Source organism: Acinonyx jubatus, chromosome D4 (genome assembly GCF_027475565.1).
Source record: "Acinonyx jubatus isolate Ajub_Pintada_27869175 chromosome D4, VMU_Ajub_asm_v1.0, whole genome shotgun sequence".
In the NCBI taxonomy this organism is placed as follows: Eukaryota; Metazoa; Chordata; class Mammalia; order Carnivora; family Felidae; genus Acinonyx; species Acinonyx jubatus.
Genome location: NC_069391.1, coordinates 88,609,777 through 88,624,542, shown reverse-complemented (window position 1 = coordinate 88,624,542; position 14,766 = coordinate 88,609,777). Strand labels below are relative to the sequence as shown.

At 53.1% G+C, this 14,766-nt stretch overlaps 1 long non-coding RNA gene across 1 annotated transcript; it reads left to right on the top strand.

The window, feature by feature from the left end:
• The first annotated feature begins 1,814 nt into the window (after positions 1-1,814).
• On the top strand, positions 1,815-5,968 carry LOC128312258 (uncharacterized). Its single transcript, XR_008291319.1, has 3 exons — positions 1,815-2,516; positions 3,554-4,016; positions 4,649-5,968. It is a non-coding gene; the product is annotated as an uncharacterized LOC128312258 (long non-coding RNA).
• The last annotated feature ends 8,798 nt before the right edge of the window (positions 5,969-14,766 follow it).

The window sequence follows — 14,766 nt, the reverse complement described above, 5'->3', positions numbered from 1 at the left end:
CCGGCGGGACAGGTGGCAGAGCTGGGACCTCTGTCCCGGTCTGAGACCAGAGAGGGGGCTGGGGCCACCTCGAGGACAGACTTGCTGGCCCCGGGAAGGAGCCCGGGCTGCACGCCAGGTGGTGGCAGTGACGGGTGGGGAGGGCGAATGTTTACTCCTCGGACACTGCCCACGGCTCCTGGAGGTGGAACGAGCTTTGCGAGCGAGGCAGGGCTGCTGCGGTAGTCGAGGCCAGCGATGACGGCGGCTTTGATGAGTAGCTGCGAGATAGAAAGATGTGGAAAGAAAATACATCCTGGCGGGGGGCCAAGAGCATTCGGCCGTAGCGACGAAAGCGTTTGCGGTAGAACCGTCATTTAAGGCTGGATTTGTTCTCCTGTTTGTTACCCAAAAGCCGCTTTGGGAAACCGCCCTGTAGAAGGAAGGGAAGAGATGATGCGGGCCATAGTGTCCAAGGTAGGGGGGATTGGCTTCAGCATTCAGAGCCATATCGCTTACCTAACAGACGAGACAAAATGATCATTTTAGGAAGTATGACTTCTCGTGACTCGGTAACACGTCACAGAAAATGACTGTAACTCAGAAGTACCGACTCCAGACCTAGGAGCCCAGTGTTGGTTAATACATGCGAGTGCGTGAGTGACCTTCAGGGCCTTCCAGAACATGAGGTCTCCGGCGGGCATCTCCCCTCTTGACCTCGCGACATTTGCAGATGCCAGACAGGAGAGGTGGGAGGCGGGTGGATCCATGTGGTGTGCAGAAACTTCTGTCCCTCGAGCGGCAAAAACAGAGCGTGCACAACGATCCTGAAAACATGAGAACGGTCACAAACATTTACTGAACACCGACTATTCGTTTACCCAAATCGCCTGCTTGGACTAGCGGACATAAACATAGGCAGCTAATGGTGTCACGAAGGGCAAAGGACAAGTCTTGAAGCGAGAGGACTGCGTTGTCAGCAGCACATGAAAATTAGACCGTTTATATATTAGTCGCACCTGCTTTGCACACCGAACAAGATTGACAACTGCTCTAGACTGAATATTTGTGTCCCTCCAAAATTCACATGCTGAAACCTAACCTCCAAGGTGAAGGTATTAAAAGACGGGGCCCTGAGAGGTGGTCACAGGGGATAATGGCCCTCGAGAAAGGCACCCCAGAGACCCCCCTCGCCCCTTCTGCCACGGAAGGACTCCGAGAGGAGAAAGCAGAGAGCTGTCCGTGAGCCCAGAAGCCAGGTCTCCCCACACACCGAATCTGCCGGCACCTTGATCTTGGACTTCCCAGCCCCCAGAACAGAAAGACGTAAATGTCTGTTGTTTATAAGCTACCCAGTCTGTGTTATTCTGTTAGAACTGCCTGAATAGACGAAGACAGCCATCATTCAAGAGCAGAGAAAAGGCTAATCGTGTGGTTCAAACTGAATGCAAAGGCTGTAGGGATCTTGGTCACCTCCAAGGAGGAGGAAGGTGTGGAAAGGGACACTGGGTTGGGGGACATGTGATGTGACATGTGGCTAACTCTAAAAGGAAGTGGATGATGGTTTTTTTTTTTCCAAAGAAAGGAAAAAATGTTACTAAACAGAAATGTATGAAAATAAACGCTAAGGAGACGGCTTAGTCTATGTCACCCTTAGAACCAGAAACTTCACCTGGATCCTGCCCCTTTAAATTCCAATCTCCCCACAGAAGATAGAATTCCAGACTCTTCCGTTATTCCGGCAGGTGTCTGTCTGGCATGGATTACGGGGCATGTGTCCTGAGGACTGGCTGCGCCCAGTAAGAAAACTGTTATGGGCTGAGATGTGTCCCCCCCAGATTCATATGTTGGAGTCCTGACCTCAGAATGTGGCTGTATTTGGAGAGAGCTCTTGGGGTTTTTTTTTTTTTTTCAGCTTTATTGAGATATAATTGACATAGGACATTGTGACAATTTAAGACATACAACATGCAAATTGAATACATTTATGTATCGCAGTACGATTACCATCACAGCGCTAACCTTCATCACATCGCGTAACTACCGTTCCTTTTTTGTGCTGAGAACGTTTGAGGTCTACTCTCTTAGCAACTTGGAAGCATAGAATGAAGTATTGTTAGCTGGAATCACAATGCTGTGCATTCGATCCTCAGAAGGTGTTCGTTCACCTTCCGAGTGGGAGCTGGTGCCCTTTTACCCGTCTCCCCACTTCCCCCACCCCCAGCTCCTGGTAACCATCATTCTGCCCTCCATTTCTACGAGTTTGGCTTTTTTAGATCCTGTGCATGAGACGTGACATGCAGTATTCGTCATTCTCCGTCTGATGTATTTCGCATAGCATTATGCCCACAGAGGTCCACTCCCGGGTGCCCGCAGCATTTTTCACCGTAACCCAGCTATGGAAACGCCCCAGGTGCCTGTCAGCGGGCGAATGCATAAAGCAGATGTGGTATAAATATACAATGGCGTGTTATTCGGCCACAAAGTGAAGGAAATCCTGCCGCTTGGGACATCACAAAGATAAGGTCCTTACAGAGGTAACTGAGTTAAGCTGAGGTCATTAGACCCTAACCCGGCATGACTGCCATGGCTCTTAGAAGAGGAAATTTGAGGGAGAGGGAGGCGATGTGAAGACACAGCGATTATTTGCTGACAAACAAATCGTCATGTTTCGGGAGTGTTTAGAAATATTGTAGTCCCGGAAAGTGATTCTTGGGGGGAAATATTCTGCCTTTGAAAATGTGAGGGCTCTGCACCCCTTAATAGGGCACTTCGGTGTCTCGACGGTAAAGGGCGTGAGAGCCTAGCTCCCCGGGGACAGCGTGGCCCGAGGACAGACCCTTTCACCAATGTTGTCAGGGTTCACTGGGCCCCCAGGAATAATGACGTGAAACATGCACGCTTGTATTATTGTGCTTATTCTCTTAGAGAAAAGACAGCGAGGGCTACTCCCGACTGCCACACGGAATGGGGCTCTGTGCCTTTCTGGGGGTGGGGGGGGGGGCTGGGGAAGTCCCAGCTGGGGTGCAGCAGATTCACGAGCTGCCCCCCTGGCAATCTGCCCCCAGCGGGAGGACACTGTGTCTGGGCAGGCCGGGACAGGGTTCCACACAGCACAGCAGCCACGTGAGGGATGCACCCGGCCGTCCCTGGCAGCGTGGCTGGAAAAATCCACCACCGTCCTCCCCCCGCCTCACTTGCCGCTCAGGCTCCAGGTCTTGGGGGCAAGTTCCAACACTTGCTTCCCATTGAGGACACGTCAGATCCCCGCATTTGCCCAAAATCGCCCACTGGGTAATTAATGGTGCGCACAAGGATCGTTTATGAGCTCGTTGTTCACAGCAATGCCTGATTGGCAAGAGACGCTGGTCCAAGAGGCCGGGTAGGGCTCTCCGTGGCCCAGAACTCGACTTCAGAGGCGAGGCTGATTCAGACTTGCATTCTGGGAGGCTTCTTTTCATACACAAGGTTTCTGCTACAAAAGGGACCGGAGGGACTGGACTCCCATGAGCTGGAGAATTCTTTGGAGTCGTAAGTCTGACACTATGTTTCCTTCTGACTTTCATCCCTGCAGATAAAGGAAGCCGGATAGGCTTCACTCAGCCAGCAAGCCGGTGGGGGAGACAAAGAAGGTGACATCGGAGTCCTAATCCTCCTGCCCAGTGCCTGGGCCGTCTGAATAGGAGATGCTGGGAAATCAGGAAACCTGACTTTAAGTCCTGGCTCTGATTAAGCCCTGAATTACCGTCCATCAGCACTGTGGTCCATCAGCCGGGTCCAGGATCGCTGCTGAGGGCTGGACGCTCGCCTCCTCCCTGCCCTTCTCCGTGACGCACACACCCCCCTCAAAATGACATGCCGTGGTGCGCACGTTCAGCAAACAAATGTGACTGTCTTTCTTGCCTGGTTGATCCCATAATCAGTGGTCACGGGGAACTTGGGCTCCCCAGCAAGCCCACCAGTCACGGTTGGCTCCGTCTGACCCGCTCCTCGGGGCTTGGCCCGGCTCTTTCTGGAGCTCGCTCCGTCTGCCCAGGGTGCCTGGCTGTGCGCTCCCAGGCCACGTGGCATGGTTGCTGGCCCAGGGATCACCTGCTCACCCCGCGGTTTCTCCCCGATCTCTGGCTCTGCTGCAGCTGCAGCACAAATGAGGCTCAGGGTCCCTCCTGAAGGTCCCCACCTCGGCCCCCTGGGGGTGCAGAACCCTCAGGTCTGTGTGCAACTCGCACCGGGTTCCGCCGGCCCGGCCGCACCTCAGCCCCCTGCTCTGAGGTCCCTGTGTGCCTCCACCCGGGACCTTCGGCCAAGCCCTGTCCCCTGATTCCACAGAAGGGGCGCCTGGCCGAGCACCCACGTGAAGCTCGCTTTCTGCCACGTGGACTGGCCGTGGCTGGCTGCCCCTCGGAGGTGGAGGGAATACCTCTGGGAGGAAGGTTCCCGCAAAGTTCCACATCAAAGCAGGGGCAAGTCTGCTCTGCCTCCTTCTCCCCTTCACTCCATGTTGGGCCTGTATCTTCCTCACCTCGGCCTTGGCCTTCCCTTCAAACCCCTCTCACTCTCCTCCACCTCCCCCACCCGTCCCCCGCCAGGAGAGCCCTCGTCTCCCGCCCACTAGTGAGGGACGGCCCTGTGCCGAGCAATACTGCCTTTCTCTTTCCTCTCCATGCAGAGATGTCTACACGTCCCCAGATAACGGAAGGCCCCAGCTGAAGAGGGACAAGGTCACACCAAAGCAGGCAAGAAGCACAAGTGTATTAACATGACTTCAAAACTATGTTCTCCTGTAATTTAGAAAAGGATCGCATTCTTCAGAGGGTTCAAAAAGCCTGGCACAGAGAAGATCTAGAAGTTTTGCAGGTGAAAGAACCCGCATTTCATGAATTTACACACGTGAAGAGGATACGAACCCAGATCACAGGACACTGCCTGTGGTCTCTAAATACTTGTGTTTTTTGAGAAAGAACACATTCCGTGAAAATATTGTTTACCACCGTTGGCACTTTATGTTATGTTTCATTGCCAAATTACTTCTCACAACAGTCGTAATTCTCCATATACCAAAGGGAAGAGGGAGCTAGTTTTTTTTTTTTTAATTTTTTTTAACGTTTATTTATTTTTGAGAAAGAGAGAGATTTTTCTCTCTGAGGGGGAGGGGCAGAGAGAGAGGGAGACCCAGAATCCCAAGCAGGCTCCAGGCTCCGAGCCGTCAGCACAGAGCCCGACGGGGGGCTCGAACTCACCAACCATGAGATCGTGACCAGAGCCGAAGTCGGACGCTTAACCGACTGAGCCACCCAGGCGACCCCCTTTTATTCAATTTTTTTTTAAGGAGGGAGTTAGTTTTAATGGTTGAGAAAGGACAACATTGGCGTTGACCGTACTGGTTGTAACAGGGCTGGTGGCTCCAGAATCCCGACACGGTGACAAGATGGTCGGCTCCCCTCGATCCCCGACTGCCCGAGGTGCCCCACGGGGCCACGGGTCACCCACCCGGCCTTCTTTGCAAGACTGCTGATCAGCAAGGGGGGCAGTCTCTCCACATCTTCCTTCCTTCCTCACTTCCACCTCGGTGTCTCGGGTCAGTCAGAGATAACATCTACTCAAGATCGATACATAGGAAATACTATCATTAGCTCTGTGAATCTCATGGGGCAGGAAATTTCATCCTGTCTCATGGAAACTGTGAGATACCGTCTATTGCTTTAAGCTGCTAAATTTGTAGCAACTTTCCTTTTTGTTGCAATAGAAAACCAATACGCTGGTGCTTCTTTTTTAATGGGCAGCAGAAGTGAAGACACTCATCACATAGATCCCACCCTCTACCAGGGAGAGTCGTTGGCTCCTACCCTCTTAGCCTTCTTCTCTGTGATTGCTGAAGTACAGTGGACAGGACTTGGACTCTAACAGACCCTACAGCTCCCATGGGGAGCCAAGAGGTGGGAGCCCCCGCAGGAGGGGGTATTTCCTTGGTTCAGATGACTCAGCATTGCCCTTCTACCGGACTGTAACTCTACGAAGGAGAAATTAAATTTTATTTTTTCTCTTTTTCTTCCATTCCCAGTACTATGCCAAATGATGAAAAAGAATGCGATGGATGAATGGGTGGATGAATAGATGGAAAGATGAGTGATGAATGGATAATGGGTGGATGGAGGGATGGATGGATGGAAGGATGGAGGGATAGGTGATGGATGGATGGGGGATGGATGGATGGGTGGAAAGATGGATGGATGGATGGATGGATAGATGGGTAGATGATGGATGGATAAGTGGATGGCTGAGTAGACGGATGAATGGTTGGTAAGTGGATATATCAATTTGTTGTTAGTCTCTTATGACCTTGGGCCTATTTTAGGGCCTAGACTTAAACCTTGTCTCTATAATAAAGCACCCACCTTTGCACCACAGTCCACCAACTTGTGGGCCCTGCTTTGTCCTTGTCAAAGGACAAAGGTCCAAGGTCCAAGGTTGCCACTGGCCTGCCTGGATCACTGTGCCTTCCCTATTCCTGGGTCTTGGACCCCACCATCTGCTGAATGTCTTACCTCCTGGAGCCTTGGCTGCCACCAGTTGTGATCTTACAAACGTCTTCCATTGATGACATTGGAGCCTGGCTGCTAACTGCGGTCTTCTGAATGCCCTCTGTTGTTGGCCCAAGTTCTGCTCCTCCTCCCCACTTAGAGCTCTGCTGTCTCCAGGGTCCCCCCTGGCCTATTTACATTCCTCCCTGACAGGTGCTATAAAACATAGTCTCATCAGGCACAGAACATGTCATCTGGGATATTGTAAAATCCCATATGGTTACTATTTTGGGGAATACAATCTCAGAAACACGAGAAAGGCAGCCACCCATGGGTTTCGACAGAAGCAGGAAAAAGTGGTCATGGATCCTATGCTCGGCTCCCCCATGCTCCTTTGCACAGGGGAGGGACAGAGGGCAGACACTGACGAGGGAAATTGCTGCAGAAGAGTATGTGCCCCTTGAGTTTGGCTGACCCACCTGATTTTCTCCTCTGACAAAGTGAGGGGCTCTTTGTCGGCTCGGACAACTGCCCGGTGGTTGTAAAGTGGAAAGGGTGAGTGTAGGACACCGTCTCAGAGCAGGAGGGTGTCATGAGCTCCTTGGTCCCCTGCTCTCCCCCGACTGTTGTCTCAGAGGGTGGGAGCCCCGAGCGTGTCCCTGGGCGGCACCTGCCAAAACCAAATCGAAGCAAAATTTGAGCGGAGGAGGCCTGAAATGGGTTTCCTTCCATACCTTGCTGTGAGGTGCTGCAAAAGTTCTCACAACTATGGGGTTGTCACAAGGACATTGTAGTCCTTTAAACATTCTTTTTTGAATGTTAAAGAATTATTAGTGAAAATATGATTTTAAGCCCAAGACTAATTCACTTTTTAGGACAGAGCCACTTACCAAAGGTCTAGCCACCATTTTTGTGCACCGGGGTGTTTTAGGGGCTTTTTCTCAATTATTCCTCATGACGACCCTATGGGTGTAGTGCTGTGGCTCTCCCCATTTTACCAGTGAGGACACTCACTGAGGTCACACAGCTCATGAGCGGCAAAGCCAGGGTCCAAGCTGAGGCTGAGTCCAAAGTATCTTGGCTTACACTCACTGTGTTGCCTCCAATATCTATCTCGTTCAAGATGCAGCCAGGAAGGAACCGCTGAAGGTTGAACCGAGGAGTCAACAGGCTCTCCAGCACACGGTCAGTCCGCAAGGTGCTTGCGAGAACTTCCCGGTCTCAGGTCGATCTCCAGCGCCACCCCGGGGAGGCGTGGCAGAGGCACGGGCACCAGAAAGGCAGGTGCCAGGTTTGGGTTTATCAGAGCTGGCATCACCTTGCCATTCTACCGTTGCTTAGTCTTGTGAACGCAAGGACGCTGCGTAACCTCTTTTGCCTCTGTTTCTCCTCCATAAAGTGGGAGGGACGGCAAAATCCCTAAACCTCATACGGCAGTCGTCAAGACTCAGTTTGAGTCAAGGACTGAAGCCAAGGCCTGACACATGAGAACGGAGTGGTGGTTAGCTGTCACCATCCTGGCGGCCAGCGCTGGCTTCGCTGGAGAAGAAGAAGGTGCCCTGATGGTCAGGACCCACAGGAAACAGCCCTGGACGGCTGATCTGAACAGGGACCTCGGACCACCTGTGTGTCACGGCTGAGCTCGGGGCTGGAGGCGGACGCCGACCGTGGCTGTGGGTGCAGGTGACAGCACGGGAACTGCGACGGCATCACAGCCTGAGAAACCGTCGGGCAGCCTTGTCGGTAAGCCCCGCCCCCCCGGTCTCCTCGATCACAGATCCCCGAAGGACCCGCCGAAGCCCGCTGTCCACGACGGGGGCTGTCTTCATAGCAAGGCTCTCCAGGATAAACCCGCGACGTGGGAGCGTGCTCCCAGCTCGTCCGCCTTGGAGCTCTCGTGGCGCTTGCGCCGGAGGTGACGCGGTCGCAGTGTGGGGCAAGGACCTGCAGGATCTGAACGGCAAGTCACAAAGGCAGCTTTGATGTGGTCTGCTCTGGCCAGAGCTGCCCGGCTGCCTCCCCGACAGAGTATCAACAGCACCATCTGCACACGCCCGAGCCCATCGTGTCATTCTCGCCTTGGGAGTGAAACATAGCTGACGGAACATTCTGGAAACGCTGCCAGAGAGTGACGAAAGATGTTAATTTAACTATTAAAACTCAACAAAGGGGCCCCCTTGTTAACAAAGAACAATTTTAGACAGGAAAGGAGCTAAGAAAACGCCGTCCAAACTCTGGTGTGGAAGGCAACAGCCGTAAGGGGTGTCTTAGAGGGAGCTGTCCCTCCCCCACCCCTGGTGGAATTAACCTGAAAGCTGGCAACAGTCAGGCAATGCCTTACATCCCCAACCCGTACACTGCGGCCCCTGGAGAAGCTGTCCCTCCCGGGGAAGGAACCGAGGCCAGGCTGTCGGTTCTGACTTGTTCCCCTAGCACCTGTGGGGAGCCTGTGTGCGCCCCACCCTTTGGTTCTTTCTCCTCTGTGCTCCCACGCAGATCGGTGGTGGACACGAGCCGAGGGGTGCTCCGTTGGGCATGCGCTGCTCAGGTCCAGTCCGCTCGGGGCTCTGTCCCACTGGGGCCTGGGCATCTGCCCACTGGCTCTGAGCTCAGGCCCTCCTCTGCACCATCACAGAGCTAGCTTCGGGGGATTCTAGGGAAGATTCTGCAGGAAAAGCGAATGCAAACTGGTGTTTACGTGCAACGGGTAGCACCGTGCGTGGCAAACGCTGCTGTTGTTGCGATTAGACACGGCCGTCGAAACTTCCAGAAAACCGTTCCATCCTTCTGGCCAGTGCAGCTCTGGGGAGAGAGGATCGTGAGCATTCTGTGGGTACCATTGCCATTCTGTTCCTTGGCCTGGTCCCAACAGGGCACTGACTGCTGTCATTAGTTCAGCGAAATGTTTACGGAGTGCCCAGCACAGCATGGAAATTACACTTTGGTGTTTTAGACGAGACTCTGTGATGGTACAAATCTGACATTTAAGAAACTCTAAATTCCGTTTTCTCACTGGAGACTTTAATTAAGTAACCGTCTTGCTGATTGCTCTGCGGATGATTCTCACTGTCTGTGTAACAGCCCCGGATAACAGTCGTAGACGGGGGGATAAATCTCTCTTATGTGGGTATTGCCTTGTCAACCAAACGTTAACTCAAATAACAGATGGGCTCCAAGGTGTGCTACTGACAAAATAAGGAGGTTTGATCCCGTTTGGGTGGAGAGGGGAAAGAGAAAGGCATTTCTCTTCACTTGTGGATGCCTCGGCGTAAACCAAACAGTTCAGTTTTAGGAAACCGTAGATCCTGGCTTCATGAAGTCTGCAGACTGCAGATGTGGAGGGAGATGAGGGGTTGCCAGGAGGCCTTTTAGGAATGCAGCTATGGGGCGCCTGGGGGGCTCAGTCAGTTAAGCACCCGACTCTTGGTTTCTGCTCAGGTCACGATCTCACAGTTCTGTGGGTTCGAGCCCTGTGTCGGGCTCTGCGTCAGCAGCGGGGAGCCTGCTTGGGATTCTCTCTCTCCCTCTCTCTCTGCCCCTCCCTCACTCACGCTGTCTCTGTCTCTCCCCCCAAAATAAATAAATACACTTGAAGAAAATAAAAAAAGAAATGCCACTACGGTCTTGATTAAGGATCTGAGTTTCTAAACAAGCGACGAGATGTTCCTACACCTGCTGAGAGGAGGAAATGAAGTCAGGATTCCACCTCCCTGAACGTGGGATGGTTTCTCCAATGTGCACCCTGGGCTCCCTGCCTCCTTATTCTCCTTGACTAGTCCAATAGCTTGTCTTGCGCACAAGCTTTCCCTTATGTGTGTTCCTCACCCTTGTTGTTAACCTTCTTTAGGTCACAGGTGAATCTTCTGAAAATTCAGTGCAAAACAGGAAGCCTCCCCCCAGCAAGATGAACAAACACACATGGGATCCGCTGGAGCCTCGAAGAGCCACTTACCTTCTGTGTTTTCCTCCTTTCCAACCTCGATCGTCCCGTTAGCCGTCCCCCAGCTCTGCTCCCAGGTGGCCAGGAGCAGGGCAGGCTGAGGCTGAGGCTGAGCGTGATGCGGGCCCTGCAGGGTGGGGGGTGGACAGGTGTTCCCTCAAGAAACAGAGCCAGTAGGACATATGTCCATAGAGGGAAAGAGATTTATCTTCAGAAGTTGGCTGACATGAATACGAAGGCTGGCGAGTCCCAAACTGGTAGGGAGGAGACCCGGAAAGGACCAAAGCTGCAGTGGGAGTCTGCTGGCAGAATGTCCCCTCTTGCTCTGGGGATGTCCGTCTTTGTTCTCTTCAGGCCTTCACCTGCTTAGATGGGGCCCACCCACACTTTGGAGGGAAATCTGGTCTACTCAAATTCCACCAATTTAGATGTTCTTCTCATCCAAAAAAGTCCTCTCAGAAATGTCCCGGGTTGTGCTTGACCCCATCCGAGCCCCACGACCCAGCCACGTTGACATGTAAAATTAACTCTCACAAGGGGGCCGTGGGCTGGGGATCAGGTGCGTCAGAACCCGTTGGTGGCAGATCAAGCTACCCTGACCATGTTTTCTTTCCCCGCCCTGGCCTCTACCCCTTGGTCTCCGCGTCCTTTGCCGGGTTAACTTGTCTTCCCCCTCGTGGCTCTCTCTCCCTTGTGACCAAGAGGACTTGCTTAGAGAAGGAGGTTCCTTGGTGCGTGACTAAAGCCATCTTTATGCAGACAGGTCAGGAGCTGCTATGAGTTTTTGTTTTTGCAAACAGCATAGCAGGTCCACCACTGGTGTCGTAGGTTGTGTGGCCTCTGGGTCCACTTGGCCACACTGGTGGGGACCCACGGCCCCCTGGCTGGTTTGCTGAAACAGGAGGGTCCCCTCGTCAGAGAGCATGACCTCTTCTTCATGTCTGGTCGTGTGCAGTCATGACACGGGCCCCTGGCCGCTGGTCTGGAACAGGGCACCACAGGGACGACTGATCCCCGCTGGCCGATTTCTAGTCACCACACGGGCTCAACGCGCAGGGAACCAGGAGCACCGTGTGCAAGACTCTGTGCCCGGCATCACGTGTGTGTGAGTGCACATGTGTGCTCGAGCCCGAGCTTGAGCTCAGGGGATGTCATTGTCACAGCCTCGGGGAGACTATGGATCCCTTCCCTGTGCATCATCCCGAGAGCCCCACACGTACGTGCCTGTGTGCAGGGGCCGTGGCAGAGTGTGGAGAAGGGAGGGAAAGCCCACAGGGCTCCGGATGACATCGCCCGCCCTGGGAACAGGGGAGCAGAACCTTGGAAGGGACAGCCTGTTCCACGCGCGTGGTTGCAGTGAATTGCTTTCCTGTCTACTTGGGTCTGTGACTGCCGACGCCCCTGTGTGCCAGACGGTGTCCCCGTGAACGAGCCCCCTGGCCAGGCTCAGCTGGGTCAGACGTCGGTTCTGATACCCAGAAGTGAGCTCCGCTGGGCATTTCCAAACATCCCAAAGTGCCCGCCCACCCCGGGCGTGGCAAGACCCACGGCCCTTCAAGGGGCACCCGGCGGGGAGGTGGGAACAGACCCAGCACCTGTGCCCCACCCCGGGGGCTCACAGGGCAGACCTCGGTCGTGTACTCAGTGTCACGAAGACACGAAACTGCATCAGGACAAAGGACATGGAGATGCCACTGAATTGGCTATAGTTAAATTCTGCACCCGTGGGGCAGCCATCAAATGGAAGTCAAAAGAACATAAACAAAACCCCCACATTTCCTAATAGCTAGGCACTTTGACGAGGGGCTAGCTGGTTGGGAGATTGGCTCAATTTCTTTCTTCCTTTTCTTTCCTTTTTTTTTTTAAGTCTTTCTTTCCTTGTTGGGTGCTGTGCTCCACCAAGCCTGGGGACCATCTCGTTACTTCTTGAGAAAGAGCATCGAGCCAGAACTTGGCAGAGAGGCAGAAACAAGAGGGAAAGACACAACACGCTAGCTTATCCTAGTAAACACTGGGAGGCTTAAGGAAAGCTGTGTACTTCACACATGCGAGCTTCTGAGGTCTCGGCCAAGGGCGATCACGGCGAAGCCGCAGAAGTGAGGTCAGGTCTGAGCCTGCAATCCCGGATTCCCCTTCTCCTGCCTGGGCAAGCTCGCATCGCTCGGAGGGACCCCACGGTCCCACACCTGCGCGCCTGCCTTCTGGCCGCCTCCCCCCCCCCCCCCCTTATTCCGTCCCAGCCCGAAAGGGGAAGGGAGCGTAGGTGCATCTCGACTCTCTAGTCTGCACAACGTTGAACTACCTGGATTCCAAAACAATTCCGAAGGCTCAGAGGACACAACTGGAACTGTCCCTTGTCCCTCTGGCCCCAGAGGCCAGCCTTCTTCGGGGTAACTGACAGCTGTGGTTCTTACAGCGTGCTTCCCGGGACGGCAGCCTGAGCGCTCTGTGCAAACTTCTTAGAAGCGCACCTCCCTGGGCCCAGCCTGGGCCTGCTGAGTCAGGGCCTCCGGGAACCAGCGTCGCTGCTCGGACAAGCCCTGCACCAGGTTCCTGGGTGACTCCGTCTGAAAAGCCCTGCCATCAGGATGGGCTTAGGGATTCGGGTTGCAGACTTTGGCTCCCGGAAGAGCCAGTCTCAACGGGCCTTCGGACAGACCGCACACCCCAGCCTGCTTTGTTTTTTGCCTTGTGCAAGAGCCCGTGCAAGGCCTCCCTCCCTGTCCCCCCCCCCACCCCCCGCCCGAGAGGTCTGCCTCCCTCCCTCCTTCCCTTCCCCACCTTCCTCCCCTCCCTGCTTCCCTCAGTCTGTCTCTTTCTCTCTTTTCCTCTACAGAAAGTAAATCAAGTGAAAGTACACGGGATGTGTCTAATTTACTCAGCACTGTAAGTTTGCACACTTAGCCGGGTTATTTCCTTCCTTAGGTGACCCCCACTTGTGCAGGCCAGACCCCTCCTAGCCCGTGCTCCTCCGTCCCCAGGAGCTCCCTTTCTCCTGACATGTGTGGGGACTTACCAGACTCATGTTTTTATACCTTTACCTCGTGATTACGTGTCCACGACCAGTTTATGATCCTGCAATCGTATGTGTTTTAATATTAAAAAAAAATTTTTTTAATCTTTATTTTTAAGAGAGAGAGACAGAGAACAAGTGGGCGAGGGGCAGGGAGAGACGGAGACACAGAATCGAAAGCAGGCTCCAGGCTCCGAGCCATCAACACAGAGCCCGATGCGGGGCTCGAACCCACCAACCGCGAGATGATGACCTGAGCCGAAGTCGGACGCTTAACCGACTGAGCCACCCGGGCGCCGCTCCACCCCCGTTTTTTTAAATTGCAGTGTTGCTATAGACTGAATGTTTGTCTTCCACCCCCTCCCCTGTTCATATGTTGAAACTTATCTCGTAATATGGTGGCATTAGGAGGTGGAGGCCTTTGGTGGTGATTATGTCGCGAGGAGGGGGCCATCCTGATGGCATTAGTGCCCTTACGAACAAGGACCCAGAGACCTCCCTCACTCTCTCTACTACATGAAGACGCAGAGAAGATGGCTGTCCATCAACCAGGAAGGAAGCTCTCACCAGATGCCAAATCCATGGGCATCTTGGCTTTGGATTTCCAGCTTCCAGAATGTGAGAAACGGATGTTTTCTGTCGATGACCCACCCAGCCTGTGGTATTCTGTTATGGGAGGCACAATGGACGAGGACCGTTTTCTTTTTCTTTCTGTTTTGCATGAATCTCTTATATTATGAAAATACCAATCTTCTGCGGTCACATGTCTGTCTCTGCCTTCTTTTACATTTTCCGTGTTGACAACACGTCATCTGCGAATAATGGCTTTGGACCTTCTTTCCAACTGTTGTGCCTCTTTCCTGTGTCTCCTGCTGGCCAGGCCTTCAACACAAAGCAGACTTGAATGTCACCCTTGACTTTAAAGGGACTGTCTCTAATCTTTGCCTGTTTAGTGGCAACATTTGCTGTAGGTTTTCAGAAGATGATGTTTACCTGGCTATGGAAGCGTCATTCTCTTGCTAGTTTCTTAATGTGTTTCACAATGAATAAAAGCAGAATTTCACCAAATGCTTTTTTTCCTGCATCTTCTGAGAATCACATGCTTTTCTTATTTGATCTGTAACATGGGCAATTATATTACCAGATTTCCTAAGGTTTCTCATTGCGACTTTTGGGTGATTTGCTAATGCGTAAGATATTGCACACTGAAGCATGTAGATTATAGATATAGTTTCAGGATTTTTGCATTTACATTCATAAGTGAGATTGGCCTGTCTGCCTTGGAAGATACTCTGTTACTCTTTAGTGGAGCG